The sequence below is a fragment of the Pteropus vampyrus genome, unplaced genomic scaffold (assembly GCF_000151845.1).
Source record: "Pteropus vampyrus isolate Shadow unplaced genomic scaffold, Pvam_2.0 Scaffold722, whole genome shotgun sequence".
NCBI classification, from domain to species: Eukaryota; Metazoa; Chordata; class Mammalia; order Chiroptera; family Pteropodidae; genus Pteropus; species Pteropus vampyrus.
Window position 1 is genome coordinate 142,791 of NW_011889503.1, and position 18,329 is coordinate 161,119.

At 38.3% G+C, this 18,329-nt stretch overlaps 1 pseudogene; it reads left to right on the forward strand.

Moving 5' to 3' along the window:
• The first annotated feature begins 16,896 nt into the window (after window positions 1–16,896).
• On the forward strand, window positions 16,897–17,012 carry LOC111734018 (annotated as a pseudogene).
• Window positions 17,013–18,329: the final 1,317 nt, after the last annotated feature.

The window sequence follows — 18,329 nt, forward strand, 5'->3', positions numbered from 1 at the left end:
ATTAAATTTAGGTTTGGTATCATGGGCTTTAGCACAAATGCCACCATCTGGGCCTGTAATTTTCTCTTTAACCAAGTAGCCAAGTCATATAGAAGTTATGGGTAACCTAGGGACTTACTACTTAAAGCAGAGTGTATAAAATTGTGATTGGCATCTGAAGTGAGAGGCGATCTTGTGGGACTGATCCCTTAACTTGTGAGATCTGACACTGTCTCCAGGTAGATAGTGTCAGATGTAAGTTAAATTGTAGGACACCCAGCTGTGTTGCAGAGAATTGCTTGGTATGGGGGAGTAACCCACACTTCTAGTGTCAGAGTGTTATGAGTGTGGTAGTTGTATGAGAGTAAAGAAGACACACAGGAGGAAAACTGAGTATTTTCCCCAACACATCTATTTATCTATCAGTAGGGGAATGAATAAATAATTATGGTATGTTCATGTGGTGGAATGATATGGAGTGGTTAAAACGAATAAACTAGATCAATATACATCAGGAAACAATACATTTTGAAAAAAAGCAAGTTGCAGAAAGATGTATATAAGATGCCACCTTTTTTTTTCCCAATGAGAGTAAAAAACACAACAACAATAATATCTGGTATTTACAGATGCATATATATGTAGTAAAACACAGACTGAAAGACAAAACCTAATTTATGATAATGATTCCTTCTAGGGAGTCTGAGAGGGGGCTGGGACACGCTATTTCGTTCCCTTCTCACCACTCTTGGTTGCTGATCCTGAATGTTCTTTCTCAGTCCCCTACACCATCAGAATTTGTCTGTTCCTCTCTAGCACCAAGCTCCCCACCAGAAGCACTCACTTCATTAGGCAGCCCAAAGAGTGGGTACATAAATTCTTATATTGAATTCACTCTTTTTCTTTGCTTTCCTTTTCTCTTTTCCATCTTATTTCTATTTGCTCCCATAGTGCACCAGTTTTTTTTAACCAAACCCTAATGCCCTGTGTCTTATATTTAATAAATATTTCTTCCTACCTCTCAATGAGAAAGTGCAATTCTCTAATTTGCTTTTGAAATCCCACACTCCTTTTTCTTTGTTGCCTTAAGTCATCATATTACCTCTCCCTTGTCCCGCCCACCATTTTAGAGGATGTCTCCCCCCTGTGCTGTCTGCATTTCTAGGCAGAGTCTGTGATTTGTTAAAACCTCTTAGATTTGACTAGCTGCCTTGGTTCTAAGCTTGAGAGGGCAAAATAGTTTGTTCAAGAGTAAAATGTTCTTTAAAGCCAAGGACATGAAGAATATTTGTGACCTTCTTTTCAAAGCATCTGGGTAGTTGCTCCCAAGCCCATGGAAATGAGGAAGGAAAGGAGAGTCTTCCACTAGTTGAGATGGTGTTGAGAGCTCTGCTCCTTATCACCTCAGCACACTCTCACCCAGTTGGCCTTTTCTGAAAACAGATTTCATAGCATTTGCCACCTTATAACTCAACACGTGTGTTATTTCCTGTCAGTTTTAACTTCTCTAAACTTTTGTTAACAATAACCAGAAATTCTCAGAAATAAGAGGGTAGTTCAACACTGCTCTTCCTTGTCACCATCCTGTCATCTCCCTGGAGTTTCTGAAACAATACAACTAATGACTCTTAGCAGAGGCCAGAAGTCAAGATGGGGCAGGAGGCTCTCCCGGCATGGCCTCCCTGACCTGGATCCTTTAATTTCTTTGTCCTGCCAGCCCTATTATGAGTCTATCATTTGATACTATTAGCGTATCCTCTCTATGAGTGACATTTCCTAATTTTTTTTTCCAACAGGGCACGTTCTTTACCCTGTGGCAGCTCAAAAAAAGTTGCCTGGCTGACAACTGCTGGTGGGTTGGCCAGGTCAAGGAAAGAAAAGGTGGTGTCCTTAGAATAAGGCAGCCCTTTTCCACCTCCAGGTTGAACTGGACCTTTAAGTGCAAACATATATCTTATTATCTTTTCGGAGGTGGAGGTCACGCTCTTGAGATAAGCAAAAAGAGATCCTCACTCCCTTGTCACCTTGCCATGTTGGTGATTCTGCCTGAATTCTTGTAAATGAAAACTTTATTAACAAGATCACGCATTTGAGAGTTGAAAGGCTCATTTTGTTCAATTTTCTGATTTTGCAGATGAGAAAGAGGCCTGGAAACATTAAGAGATTTCCCCAATAACAGTAATATTATTTTATATTACGTAGCTCAAAAGCACTATTGCCTCCATTTTACAGAAGAGGAAAGGGATGATCAGAGAGATGAGGTGACTGACCCAGGGCAGCACAGCAAGTCAGTAACTTAAAGCCAGGCCTCCTGATTTCGACTATGATGCTTTTTGATGGACACAATGCAACCTCTGGATAGGGGAGGGGGCTTTGGAAATAGCTAGGTCAGCTGTTTGGAGCCCCACTTTGTCTAGACAGATACTTGGTGAACTAAAACACTACTAAAAAATCATATGCATTGCAAAAATTAAATTGTATTTATTTGTTCTTCATTGGTAAAGCAGAGTGTATAAAATTCAAAAGGCACAGAAGGTCATACAGTGAAAAAATTTTCCCTCATGCTCCTGTCCCCCAGCCATGTAGTTAGTTCTCTCTCCAGTCTCGTGTGGGTCTTTCCTTCAGATATGTGCTATGTGCTTAGATGAGCAAATACAAACTTATACATACATAACTTTTAATAAAAAATAGAAATGTACTCTACCCTGTTCTGTACGTTGCATTTTAAAAAATTTTATATGTTTTGGATATCAGTCCTTTTCAGTGCATATAGAGCTGCCTCCTTTTTAGCGGCTGCAAGTATTCGATTGAATGGATGTGCCACAATTTACTTTTCCTATCCTCTCTTGATGGACATCAAGATGATTTCCATTCTTAGGCTATTGCTATGAAGAATGCAGCATACAGTATATATTTTTGTATGTATTTGCTAGGATACCTAGCAGGGGTTTGCAAACTACAACCTGTGAGCCAAATTCAACTTGCATTTGTTTTTATAAATAAAGTTTTGTTGGAACACAGCTGCTCCCACTTGTTCACATATTTTCTGTGGGTGCCTTCATGTTATAGGAGCAAAGCCGAGTAGTTGCAACAATAATATATAGCCCGGAGGCTTAAAATATTTACTACCTGATTCTTTAAAGAAAGTTTGCTTGCCTCTGATCCATAAAATAAATTCTCACTTGAGAAATCGCTGGGTCAAGGGTTTTGCGTTTCATACTTGGTAGTTAATGGCCTAATTCTCTTTGTAGAGGTTGTGCTGGTTTATTCTCCCACCTGCAGCATGTTTTTCCATCTTCTCACTAACGTAGTTCATTGAACGTTTTCATCTTTGCCAGTCTGATAGGTAGAAAAAATATTTCCCTTGATTGGTTTTTCATTTCTCTGATTTTGAGTGAAATAAAGCCTATTTTTATGGTTGGAGGGTGGAGCCTATGAGGGAAAAAGAAATGAATGTGAAGTAAATCACCAGTCTTAAATCTTAGAGGCGAGCCGCAGAGTTTATACTGCCGAACGAGTTCAGCAGTGATCCTACTGCGCATGCCAGTTTGGCAATCCCAGGTGTCTGGGTCACTCCCTTCCACCTAGGCCAGAACATGGATTCCGAGCTGTACCCGCCTCCTAGCATAGCTGGACCGCTGTTTCGGCGTCGCGCACACTGTGAGCATCTGCTAGGTGGTAAAAGTGAGTTCTGGTTTCAGTCTTGGGGAAGTGGAACTTAAATTTCAGCAAATTCCTACACGCAGGAAAGCTCTTCAAAAGTGCAGGGTCCGTCGCAAACAAATAAATGCCCGCCAGGGCTACCCTGTGGGGCAAAACCACCTTTCAGTTGTGGGGACAGAGAGGAAAAGGCTTCTTTTCCCCTGGGGCTTTAGACTGTGCTGTCTTTGGGAATAAATGTTTGTTATTGGTAGTGGTTCTGAGAGACCAAGAGCTCCAGCAGTTTCCTGCCAGACTCAAGAGGCATGTCTGTTCTCACCAGCAAGGAGGCAAGCGGTGAGGCCCAGAGAGTTGAGGTTCCAATGCATTTGCAGGTCCTTATTTTTCTCATGTTTAGAATGGAAGTTGGCCCTTGATCTGGTGTTAAGAAGCTCGGTCTGTGAGCTAGGAGCCAGCAGCATCTTGATAGTTTATCAAATTTAAATTGCTTTGGGAATACAGTTTTAAAAAGATAGCAAGGTACTAAAGTTTTGTAGCTAATGAGGTTGAAGAAAGGCTCCTCAGCAACTAACTAGACGCTTAAAACGTGGCAAGACATTAATTACATTTAAATGTGTAAAAATTTGAATTTTGAGTTCCCAAAGAGGAACTGTTGGAAATGACAGTGCTCAATTAATGACGGTAAATCCATTTAATGGAATAGTACGTGGCTGTTAAAAGAATGTGACAGATCCATATATACACATATGGAATATTTTCCGAGAAATCAAGTGGAAAAGTCAAGGTAAGGGATGGTGAGTAAGTGCCTTATGTCAGTATTTCTGAAAGCGAAGACTGAGACAGGGATTCTTGTGCTTTTAGTAGGGATTATTCCCAGGAGGAGAGGAGGAGAACCGGCAGGGTGGGGAAAAGCTAAGCAAGGGAGTGAGTGTTCTCAATGCATGTCAGTTTTAGCCTGAACACATGGTGGACTCTGGAGTGTGAATTGCACTATTCATCCACCTTTAAGCCATTGTTGGCTGCTGTGTGTCACATGATTGGGAGGTGGTGTGTAGGTTTCTCTGTAGAAGGGGGCAACAGTGAACCATTAGTAGCCAACACCCACGGCAGCTGGGGGAAGGGTGCACTGATTGTACAGGGGGTCTGGGCAGAGCTCTAGCAGCACCTCCTGCAGAAGGCATGCTGCCGTTTAAGGGAAAGGATAGATGTGCACACATGTAAGCTTGCACATGCGTGGGAGCTATATGAGCAGTTGCTCTTACGCTGCAGTCCATGGATCCCTAAGGGCTTCATGAATAGAACCATATTTCAAAATGATGGTTTCCTTTGTAATTTTCTGTGTTTTATTTTACATATTTTCAAGCATTATTCTGAGAGGAGCATCCCTAGGCTTCATCAGATAGCTAAGGGGTCCATGGTACACAAACACACACACAAAGAGGTACAAGAAAGTGGTGAGAGAGCTTGCCTGTGGCGGTGAGGGAGGGGTGGATACTAGGGGGCTGGGTCAGGAGTTGGAAAGAGGTTTTCCTATTCTTCGTATGCCCTTTTATACCATAGGAATTTTCCGTGCGTGTGTGGATTATATTTAAAAAGATAAAAGAAAAAAGAAAATGTATTTTAAAAAGTTGCCTGCTGTTCCAAAGAACTAGAGAAGAAAGAAAGAGGAAGCGTGTACAGGGGGAAAGTATCCCTCAAATGAGGCTGATTTTTCCTGGGTTTTCTTTTAAGTCTCATTTCCTGGCTTACTTTTTCTGTTTTCTACCATTTCTCTGATTGCCTGCTTTTCTCTTCAAAAATTCTTATCTCCCTAACGCCTGCAGTTAATTTCGAAGTTGTTTTTGCCCTCTTGGTTGGAACCCTGCATAATTATCTTTAATTTTTATCCAACTCCTAATCAAACGATAACTAAAGTGTAAAGTCATTTCTTAGCATATATGCATATACTTGCAAAATACTTAAGTCTGCACAATATTTGGGTCAAAAGCATGCCTTTAAATTAAGAAAATATATTTATAATGAGAATAAATTTTGGGGGTTGTTTCATGCTCAAGATTCTTTGAGTTTTTTTAATTAAACATTTTTCTTGGTTATTTTTTCATTTTTGCTTCTTTGAGGTTTCTAATCAAAATAGATTTGAAAACATTTGATATCTCCTTTATTCATAATACATTTCCGAAAAGTCAAAATTTACTAAATTCTACCTCTTGGGTTTTTAAAATGAATGTGTATTCACCACTTTTGTTGCCAAGGGAGCTCACATCTGCCCTGGAAGATCTTCCTGTGGAGCGATGTCAGCAGAGATAAATGAATGAGAGAACATGTGGTTCTGTAATAATAGTGCAGTTTGGCTAAAGGGTGACATCATCTTTTCACTGTTGTATTTGCCATCCTAAATAGCAATAAGTTCAGCTAAGCTAGAGAATGAATTACAGGGAAAGTACACTGGCAAGGGGGGAGAAAGCATAAAAATGGAAAATAAAATTTAAAAAGAGGGCAGCTTGGAATATATGCAGTCCATAATATATTTTTTCTTATGGAAGGTTTTGATTTAATTACCACATCATAATGTGCCATCGTTTTGGATTATGTGGAAAGATGCAAAGCTTCTTTCCTAATGGCTGGTTTGCTATATATACACATGTGTACCACCAGAGTATAAATAGGGATGTTGGAATTGATTTTAATCTTTAAAGGGCGCATTTAAATGCTGGCAGATAAAATGCCTTTATCAGTTCAATCCACTCAGTGTGATTCCACACGCCTCACCGGTAGCACTTGAAGGGGGTTTGCTTGGTTTTATTTGGATAAGAGAAGAATGTCACCATCCTTTTTGCTTGATAGACCCTGGATACAGTTTATTTCTGGGGAGGTCAGTATGCGACTCTATTGGTTCTTTAGGGGCTAGGTCAGTCAGTATTAACTCTTTACTTTTGTGTGTTTGTTTTCTTTTTAAGTAACAACTTTATTGAGATAGAATTTACATACCAATATATCACTTCTATTAGCTAATATTTTAGAGTGCAACCAAAACCCCTATTATCTCCTTGTCTTCTAATGTTCACAGGCATCAGATAAATTTATACAAAGGCATTGATAAGTGCAATGAGGGATAAATATTGTAGGTAGATCAAATCAAAGAATCAAATTTCAAAGCCAGTTAAAGAGTCACGAAAAGGAGGGAGAAGCAGAAATGAAGGAACAAGATAATTACAGAAGTAAAATGAGCAATTGATTATTGAAAAGAAATCTGCTGCTATTTGAATAAAGACCAAAGAGGTTTCATTGTTGACTCTCCACCTGGCTGTGTCTTTTTTTGAGCAGCAAATCCCAAGATCAAGAAACCAGAAAGAACTTAGACTTTGACTAATTGGTAGTGAAAATTTACTACGCATCAGCAACAGATTTACAAGGCCATGTCATTTCCAAAGCATGTTTGTGTATATCACAGGTAAAATGATGTTTTCTCAAATATCATTTTTAACATAGGATTTTATTGGCAGAAGCTATTTTCTTGGCCTAGAGACCAAATGGTTCATTGAAACAGAACTTTGCTGATCTAGTTTCAAAGAATTATATGATATGAAAAATTCTGTAGAACAGCTGGGATCACAGGTCCCTGAACACAGAACAGGCATATCTGGTAATGAAAATGTTCTTTTGACATAGTATTATATTTTATGTTTTAAAAGTATTAGTATGCAAGGAACTCAGGCAGGAACAGAAAAGAGGAAGTAAGTAGGAATAATACTATATATTTAAATAGGCTTTCTACTTTCCAAAGTACAGATGCCACTACTGATGAAAAACGCTCTTCTAAGATGTGTTACAAGTGATAGCAAATTCAAGTCAATCTCTCTCTATATATGTATATGTATATGTATATGTATATGTATATGTATATGTGTGTGTATGTATGTATGTATCTATCTATCTATCTATCTCCTTCCCCCAGCTCTCCTCTCACAGAATTGAAAAGTCTAGGACAGGATGTCCGGTTGATACCATCAGGGCCCAATTTCTATTGATAGTTCCCAGTTCTGTTTTCTTAATACGTAATTTTCTTCAAGACAGGATTTCCCCATGAGGTGGCACAATGACTTTTAATAGCTCTAAACTTACATCCTCAGGTCTAAATCCAGTAGAAAAAAAAGAGAGTGCCTCTTCTTTTTACAGTCCCACCAAGTCCAAATTGTGTCTCATTGCCTCTGACTGGGTCATGTGTCAACCCTAATCCAAGCACTGTGGCCAGGAAGCTGTTGTCCTCTGATTAGCCAAGCTGGAGACAATGGCTCCTGGCCTGAATGCAGGGAGAGGGGCAGGGGCGGCCTTCCACAGCTGAAGGGGGCATTTCCCTCCCCCAGTTTTATTGAAATATAGTTGGCATATAACATTGTATAGGTTAAAATTACCTAGTTTTGTATCTCCAGTGCAGTCTGTTAAACAGCTCCAGGGAGATATCATTCCCATTATTTTCTATGTGATTGGTGCCCCCTAGAGTTGTGCATCTTGGTGGGCAGGCCGATCGAATGTTAGTCTGCTATTGACATTTTTTTTTTGTAACTGGATTCTAAACTTTTTCATGGTAAGAGTTATATTTTGATAGTTTTCGTGTCCTTATGCACAGTGTTTATCATGCTGATTTTCCTTTAATCAAAATTCAGAAAACACTTAATTGAGTTATTGAAATAGCTTTCCTGGTGAGATTATTAAATTAACTCATATACTGTTATGGGAGCAGCTGGATACAGATTCCTTATCCATCATGGTGAAAGAGTGGAGGGGAGGATGGAGAATCCATTTTTATAAAGTTCTCCAGGTGATTCTCTTCAGAGAATTTAAAAAATTTGCCTCCAGATTTCAGCATATAAATATCAGGAAGCACAGGTTGACTGACATAAAACTCTTTAGTGTACCTCAAATAGCCAAAGAAGTGACGCTAAAGTCAAGGCTCATTAGAAATCTCTGTAGAAGAGCAGAATAGACTACAACTATAAAGACTCAAAAAGAGCGCAATCAAGAAGCATTAAAATGGAAGAGAAAGACTGGTTAAATCATGTTTCAGTTACCTATCATTGAATAACAGATCTCTCCCAAACTGGGTGGCTTAAAACAACACTCATTTATTATTTCTTATGATTATATAGGTTCCTAGGTTAAGCTGGGTGGCTTCTCAGCTCCATGTGATATAACTCATGCAGTGCATTCAGCTGGGAGCTCGGCTGGGGCTGGAACATCTGTCTAAGATGACCTCTTATTGTCCATAGCCTCTCTCCTTGTGATGTTCTGAACATCCAGTAGTCTAGCCCTAACTTTGTTACAGCATGATGGCCAGCTTCCAAGAGGAGGAAGCAGAAGCTGCCAGTTCTCTTAACTGGACTTAGAAGTCCTAGGATGTCACTGTTGCTACATATATTGGGCAAGACAAATGACAGGGCCAGCCCAGATTCTAGGGGGAAGGGGAGAGAAAATAGATTCTGCCTCTTAATATAAGGACTGTGTATGTGGAGGGAGGAATTGGTGGCATATTTGCGTACTGTCTATCACATATTCATAGTTACATCGGGTACACACAGAAGTGGCTATACCTTTGGGCCATCTAAACTTAAGCCCCCAAACTACAGAATACATACAATGAAATGCTTCAGCAAAAAAGAAGAAATACCTGCATATTCTACAACATGGACGCTCCTCAAAAACGTCGTTCTAAGTGAAAGAAGCAAGACACAAAAGAACCACATATTGTATGAGTTTATCATATGAAAAGTCCAAGATAGGCAACTCTAAGGAGACAAAAAGTAGATTAGCGGTTGCCTGGTGGTGGTGGTAGGAATGGGGATTAATTGTAATTGGGCACAAGAAATCTTATTGGGGTGATAAAAATGCTCTAAAACTAGATTATAGTATTGGTGACGCAATTCAGTAAATCTATTAAAATTATTGCATTGTACACTTAGGAGAAGTGACTCTCCTAGTATAGAAATTATATTTCATTTTTTCATATTTAAAGTTGTTAAGGAAATACGGGGTGGTAGCTTTAATTCAAGAGACAAGTTCCTAAACACACACACACACACACACACACACGCGCGCGCGCACACACACACAAGAGACAAGTTCCTGAAGCCTTGCATGATGCAAATCTTCACAATTTAAGGCTATTTTCCTCATAGCAATAAGTATAAAGTGGAGGGGATGTATTCTTAAAGTATAAAATCCCCACACCTATCATGGTCTATTTTTGCTTTACCTGCTTTTTGTTTTCTTAGCCTTACATCTTTCACACAGTCTTCTCTCCTAATTTAACAATAGGGTATACTGAGGTTGGTATCAGGACTGCGTCTGTAGCTTTCTATCACATCTAACTTCCAGTCCAAAGCTACTGATTTTCCAGCGTGCTTTTCAGTAGTAGAGCCATTACTTAAATGAACACCTGAGTGACGCTGTTATAGACTATTGAAAAGATTTTAATTCTTAATAACTGTCAAGTTTAAAAAGAGCACAATGGCTACTAAAACCACTGGCGGAAGTCTGACTGTACATTTGTAATAGTACCTGCTTACCAAAGAGTGCAGGTATTTCTGTTAACCAGTTAGGGTGACATTCCTATGGCATTAACAGAAACACAGTTTTCAAGTCAGCTTGCCCAATCTTGAAATTTTGCAAGTTTTGACAGATTTTTACATTTAAGGAGGTTGATATTGTTTTAATTTTTGCTCAAAAGTGAGACTTTATTATATGTGTATTGCACTATTTGAAATAATTCAAATTCACATGAGATGCAACTATAGAGTTGTGAGGTATAGGTGATGGTGAGACCTTGCCAGCCTGGCCTTTTTTTTACCTCCCCTATGTTGTTGAGATGAGAAAACCTCAACATTCAGCATGTGCATTCCAGGTGGCTCATGAGCCCTTACTGTTTGCTTCTATTCAATCTGTAAGGAGTTTGTGTCCCATGAATTTGCATTAAGTTTCAAGTTAGACTCAATAATCCTAAATACCAAGTAAAATTCTATCTGATCCATTCAGCTTCTGGAGCTTGTCAGAAACTCCAAAACTGGCTTGGGTTTTCTTCAAGGATTTATGAATCAGGGCCAAACTTGAAGTTCATAAAAGGGCCCAGCCAGAGTTGCTTTGGTCTGGAATTTCAAAAGAAGTGTTTTTTGCATTTCTTTGTGTATACATTGAGCAAGTTGTTGTCTGTCGCATTTGTGTCCTGCTCTCCTTAAATGACTGGACTACCCATTTTGGGTCTTTATTTCTTCATTGATATTATGGGTAGAATTGTGTCCTTCCCCAAATTCTTATGTTGAAGTCCTGACCCCTAGTATCTCAGAATGGGACCTTATTTGGAGACAGGGTTTTGCGGAGGTAATCAAGTTAAAATGGATTAATTAGCATAGGTCCTAATCCAATATGACTGGTGTCCTTATAAAAAGGGGAAATTTGGACACAGATATGTACACAGAACACCATGTGAACATCAAGGCAGAGATCAGGGTGATATATCTAAAAGTCAAGAAATGCCAAAGATTGTCTGTAAACTTTAAAAGCCAGAGAGAGGCCCGAGAAAACTAATACAATTAGTAAAATAAGAATACAGACAAATAACATTTGTTTTGGACTTTGACTTAATTCTTTCACTGATTTTGATAAGAACTCAGAAAAGTAGACATAAACTTCATTGTACATATGAGTCAATGGAAGCTTAGAGACTTTACCAAGATTACAAAGCTTTTTTCCTTAGCTGACACGGGGACAAAGAAGTCTGGTCCTCTTGTGCTTATTACTGGCAGGGTGTGGGAATTAAAGGCAGGATTAACAGAGATGATTTAATCTACATTATTAGGAGTTGAATTAGACAATAACAAGAGCTAACGTTTATTAATCTCTGTGTGTCAGGCATTGTTTAAGGCTTTATCAAATTAACTCACTCATTTACTTTTCAAAAAACCCTATGAAATAAATGCTATTATTATTGCCATTTCATAGGAAATAAAAGCGAGGCACAGAGAGATTATGTAGCTAAGGAAGTGTTTATAGCCATGTGAATGAAATCCTGGGTCGGGGGGAGATAGTGGTGGAAATTCGCCTAATTTATTTCTTCGCTGATTTTAACTTATTTTTATCTATAATACAGACATCATATATCAATTGTGAGGAAAAAAATTCATGAGATTTTTACTAAAATACCAGGTCAATTATTTTAACATTTCTATACTAGACTTCTAGACTTTTTCCCTTTCGTATAATCTTTACTTAGAATAATCATAACATGTATAAAAATTGATATTCTGCTTTCTTTCCACTTAATATCATACCAGAAGCCTTTTCCTTGTCCTAATGTATCTGCTGTGATCATGTTAATGGTTATTTCAGAAACTCTATAAAACTTCAGAGGCTCTTCTTTTTGGGAAGGTTTAAGAGTAACCTCGCTAAAGCTGAGGAAAAGATTAACATGACTCTCCAGGTGACCTGCAATATTATATTTCTGTGCTTTGGCGTTTAATTAGCAAACACCAATGATGTTTGTAGAAAGCTGTTCCAGTTTCTATTGCTGTATAATATATCACCCCAACCTTGATATAAAACAGCAACCATTTTATTATGTTAATGGATACTGCGGGTCGGGAATTCAGAAAGGAATTCAGAGTCAGCACAGGGAGCACAGCTTATTTCTATTCCATGATGTCTGGGGCCTCAGCTGGGATCATTTGGAGATTAGGGGTCAGCTTGATGACAGTCTGAAATCATCCAAAGACTCTTTAACTCACATGTTTACAGGTTGATGCTCACTATTGGCTGAGATCTCAGCTGGAACCTTGGCTAGAACATCTTGAGCTGGCTTCTTTGTACTTGGACTTCCCCATAGCCTGGTGGCTTGGTTCCAAGAGCAAGCATCCCAACAGAACCAGGCAGAAGCTATGAACCTTTTGTGACCTTGTCTTGGAAGTTTATAGTGTCCATTCCATCATTAGTCATAAGTCCTAATAGAGTTCAAGGGAGAGAACCTAGACCTCCGTATCTTGATGTGAGGAGAGTTAAAATCACATTGAAGGCATGTAGGATGGGAATGATCGTTGTAACTGGTTTTGAAAAATAAAACCTGCCACAAGGTGCTAGAAGTAAAGCTCTACATTTATTTGTGAACTGTTTGCTTTCACAGATTTTGTGAATATACTTAAAAAAATATAAATGCATCTCTAGTTTCTTTAATCTAGATTTAAAATTTTGGCTTATTTGATACATTTTATCCCTAATGAATAGGTGCTCAAAGATTGAACTAAATCTGGTTTTACCACCAACTTTATGACCTTGGACAAGTGACTTCTCTCAGCTTCAGTTTCCTCATCTGTAATAACTGAACCTACTTTGTTGGGCTGTTGTAAATGTTAGATACATTAATGCAGATAAAGCAATTAGTATGGCGTCTGGTTCATAATGAGCACTCCATAAATGATAACTGTTGTTGTCATGATTGTGCTCAAGGCATGGATGGCCTATATCATTTTTTTCCATAGCAGATATAGGGGGTGTCTTGTCCTAGTGCTTTGATAAAAAAACAAAACAAAACAAAACAAAAAAAACAATATCACATTGTTTGAAAATTTCAAATAACCTTAAAGAAAGATGTGGGATAATAAAAATCTGAATAAAAAGGGTGGCGGAATGAATTTAACTGGAACTTGAAGAATGGTATGTTGAATTGATGTCATGAGATTCTTGCAAAACTCAAATGTAAAGGAACTCTGGTGAATCTTAAGTTGAGAAAATGGGGTCTTTGAAGAGTTGATTTTAGATTGAAATGCCTAGTGGTATCACTTGGGATCCACATTTTCATTTCTTCACCTCCCACCTCTTGGCTCAGACACATCCAGCACTCTTCCCATAACTCTTTGCATGTTATTGTTCTTATAAGGCTGGGCTCCCTCATCTCCACTTGCATGTCTTTCCAGGGCCATCTATAGTTTATATTCTATATCTTTTTGGAACAAAACATTGCCTTTTCCAGCTTTTACAAGAAACTGAATCCCACCAAGGACATTTATCATAATTTTTATAGGTCTATTAAAGATGGGCTGTGGGGTAAAGGTTCAGATTGTAGAGCATTTAAGAGCTGTTCACTCTTGTTTCTTCTTCATCCCTTACTCTTTACCTCCTGCAAATTTGAGCTCTAGATACCAGACCCTCCCAGGCTTGATTAGCCCCCTGGGAAGCATGGTTCAATTTATCATCTAGAGAGAATAAATAAGAAAAATTTAAACAGAATTTGGGAGAATCAGAACAAAATCTTCACCTATATAAAATCTAACGCTGTTTTCAACCATGGAAATACAGTTTAACTGGAGTATGTTGAAATATGATTTATATATATTATCCCATTTCATCCTGAGACTAGCACTATGATGCGAGTACTATTATTAATCCCTATTTTGCAGATGAGGAGACTGAAGTATAGAGAGTAAAGTAGGCCAAAGCTATTTGAAGCCATGATGTCTAACTACAGAACTTTTACCTTTAAATATTATTCTCTTTTATGTTATTGATATTCTGTATGGTCTTTCCCACTGCTGGGCTAAGAATTTTTCAGACTTGAATGGTTTTAAGGAAGAGTTGTATGTACCCTATGATCTTTAGGATTCTTTTTCACCTGTTAGGGGGGAGCTCTGTGAGCCCCTTTATTGACAAATTTTGTCTTTTCAAAATGCTTTTTATATACTTAACATATTTTAACAGAGAAATCACCATTGTGAAAAAGTTACAAATGAATCAATATACTGTAAAAGATGTTTATTATGAAGATAAGACCTCCCTAGTTTTTTTTTTGTAGCAATTATTTTATGATATTTCTGATTAATGATTTCATTTGGGCCATTTCAGTGTTCGGTGATCTTCATTTGTTAGTGTTTATTATAGGATTTCATGCCTCATTGGAATCTGACTCTTTTTGACCAACAAATGTGAATTAAAATCAATAGAAATGTCATTAGCATCTCAATATCATAAAAGATAGTGTAACTGTTTCTCATGCATTCAGTTTATTAAAATTTGCTAAAGTGTAAAATATGTAGGACAAGTAATGATGTTTTAATCTTTCACTAAGGTAACAATTGAAAGCTGATTGATTCCATTCGGTAATTATAAAATCAGAATGATGGAAGATTGTAATCAAGTAGGATTCATTCTCTTACTATGTCACTCCTCCATGCGAGATAAAATTCTAATTTGCATCATCTCTTTTATCTGAAAAGAAATCAAACTTCTATTTGCTTCACTAAATCCAGGAGATAGATAATAGCCTTTCCTGATTCTGGAGGGGATGGCAAGGCGGCCACTGCCTACTAATATCAGAGAGGACAGTTCTTCTTTAAGACTAGATTGTTTCTATGAGAAGGGCCAACTATGTTGGGATCTAAATATTAAAACTACAATATTGCTCCAACTTTTGTATGTCCTATTGAGTGAGATAGGGGCTTGTCTATTACGGTTTCCCTCTGCCTCGCTTCCTTAAGGCAACCCTGGGTGAATGTAGCTGGCCAAACATTATAGGCCCGCAGTCAATTCACTTGGCTCGTAAGGCACTAGGGGAACTTGCTTTGTTCTAAAAAGCCTTGTCTTTTCAGATATGGGAAAATTATCTTTAGCCCATGGATGATAGTTGTTAGGCTAGTTGTAGAGTGGGGAAGAGAAGAACATTGTGGCCAGGGGAAGGAAGGCATTTGGATCAATGCTATTAGGCCTAAAAACTAGAAATTCAAACCCCCGAAAAGAAGGCGACTAAAGAATCAGCAGGTGCCTACAGTATTTTTGGTCAGTTTTATTGAGAAATAATTGACATAAATCACTATATAAATTTAAGGTGTAAGAAAGGTGGTTTGATTTACACATGTTGTAAAATGATTACCACGATAAGTTCAGCTAACATACATCATCTCATATAGATACAATAAAAAGAAAAAAGAGAAAAATACTTGTGATGAGAACTTTTGGAATTTTCTCTTTTAACAACTTTCCTATATATCACACAGCTGGTGTAACTACAGTCACTGTGCTGTACATCATGTCCCTAGTACTTATGTATCTTACAACTGGAAGTTTTTACATTTTGACCACATTTCTCCAGTTTCCACTTCCCCTACTCTCTGCTTCTGATAACCACAAGTCTGATTTCCTTTTCTATGAATTAGGGTTTTTTCCCCCCTTTCCAGATTCCACATATAAGAGAGATCATACAGTATTTGTCTTTGACATTTCACTTACTATAATGTCTTCAAGGTCCATCCATATTGTTGCAAATGGTAGGATTTCTTTATTATTTATTGCTGAATAGTATTTCATTATATATCACAACTTCTTTATCCATTCACACATTGGTGGACACTTAGGTTCTAAGGTTGTTTTTGTGTCTTGGCTATTGTGAATAATGCTGCAGTGAACATGGGGGTCAGATATCTTTTTGAATCAGTGTTTTCATTTCCTTTGGATATTTTCCCAGAACTAGAATTGCTGGATCGGATGGTAATTCTATATTTTTTTGAGGATTCTCTGTACTGTTTTCCATAATAGCTGCACCAATAGAATACAAGGGTTCCCTTTTCTCCACATTCATGCTAGCATTTTATCGCTTTTCTTTTTGATGCTGGCCATTCTAACAGGCATGTGGCGATAAGTGCCTGCAGTTTTAATGGCTTGTATCCCTCCTCTCACAGGCTTGGTTGGTGGCTATGAAGATGAAGGTTGGAGAGTAGACTACAACTAGCCATCATTGTTTCATAACCCAGAACTTGCCATCAGCTAACTTGTGAACACTAAACTCTTACTGGGAAAATAAAATTCCTCAGGAAGTCTTTCTTTACTGTACATAACTTTTCCCTGCCTCCCACTTAGATCAGGCCCTCTCATCTATATGCTGTCAAAGAATCCTGTGCTTTTCCTTCATAGCACTTTTCACATGATCATGTTTGTAGAATTATTTGATTAATATTTTTTATACTGAAAGTTTTGTGAGGGCAGGGATTGAGTGTGGGTGTGTTTTTTTTCTTCACCACTGTGCTTTGAATGTGGTTGAATAAGTGTTCCTAGAGTTTGCCCACAGTCTCTGTTCTCTCTCAAGGAGGAGCCTGATCTACATAAGAACTTCCATGCTTTGTTTGAAAGTGTTTTTCCTGGGACGTGCTTCCATAGTGTAGCAGTTGGCATGTCTGCTTTACATGCAGAAGGTCCTAGGTTCACACCCCAGTGGAGCCATAGTCCATGGTCTATGGCCATGCCACCCTGAACAAGCCCAATGTCTGATCTCAGAAGCTAAGCAGGGTCGGGCCTGGTTAGTACTTGGATGGGAGACCACCTAGGAAGACCAGGTGCTGTATGCATAAAAAAAAAGTGTTTTTCCTACTTGACTCAAAAAGATGTCCATTGTCTCTTGGACCTTTCAGTTCCTGTTCTACAAGTCATACTGATTAAATGTCTATAGGACCTGATTATACATAGTTTAGAAATGACCTTATAACACGCAGGTTAATCAGGAACTATTTCCATTTTCAGAAGACTTAGAGGCTCTAAAGACTTCTTGAATGTAAGTTGAGGATGTGAAAGCTGGGACTTAAGGATGCCTTTCTCTGGCCGTTAGGAGAGAACAATGGGCATAATTCTGCTCTTTGTTGTACGAATATCTACTTTCATTGTTTTGTTATAGTTACTGACCTTCTAGTAGATTTTTTGTGGGCAGTAGAGTATTGTGGAAAGATTATTATTTTTTGGAGCCAGACAGACCTGAATTTGAATCCCAGCTCTAATAGTTACTAGCTATGAGGCTTCTCATCTGTGAACTTGGGAAAACAGTGTTTGTTTTGTAGGGTTGTTCTGTGGGCTAGAGATACTATATTTATAGTGCCTTAGATGGTGCCTGACGTATTGTAAAGGCTAAATATGTAGTCGGTTATAAGGAGGATTATTAGTGCCAAATTAAAAAAAGTGAAAACTGATGGCCACAGAAGTCAGATAATGTACTTTAAAAATTCACAACAAACTGTAAAATAGTGCTTAGGAAAAATGAATATAGACTTTTTAAACTCCATGGAGAACAGACTTTTCAGAATTCTGAAGAAAGTTTAATATTCAGGAACATATGGGCATTGACTCTACTTTCTCCACTACCTAAGATGTGGCTTTGGTGATGAATAGTGTATTATAGAACCAGAAGAGCTTGGCACTGCAACACATCCCCTTAGATGGGGGTGCAGAGATTATTAGCATAAGTTCTGAAATGGTGATGCAAACCTTAAGTTTAAAAGAGCACTTGTTTGGCAAGAATATGGTGGTTTTTTATTTTGCCCTTGGTAGGACGCTTGCTTGCTTGGGGAATGTCTGTACCAGATACAAGCTCTAAAAGAGAAAGAGAAAAGCCAGATCAAAATACACAGCATCTACTGGTATTATGAGTAGAACATCCCTTTTGTTAAGAATTCTCGGCTGACAATCAAAACCACAAATGAGGTACCGCCTCACACCTGTTAGAATGGCTATCATCAACAAGACAACTAGTAACAAGTGCTGGAGAGGTTGTAGGGAAAAAGGAACCCTCATATACTGCTGGTAGGAATGTAAATTGGTACAGCCACTATGGAAAACAATATTAAGAATAGAACACCACACGACCCAGCAATCCCTCTTCTGGTATCCCCCCAAAT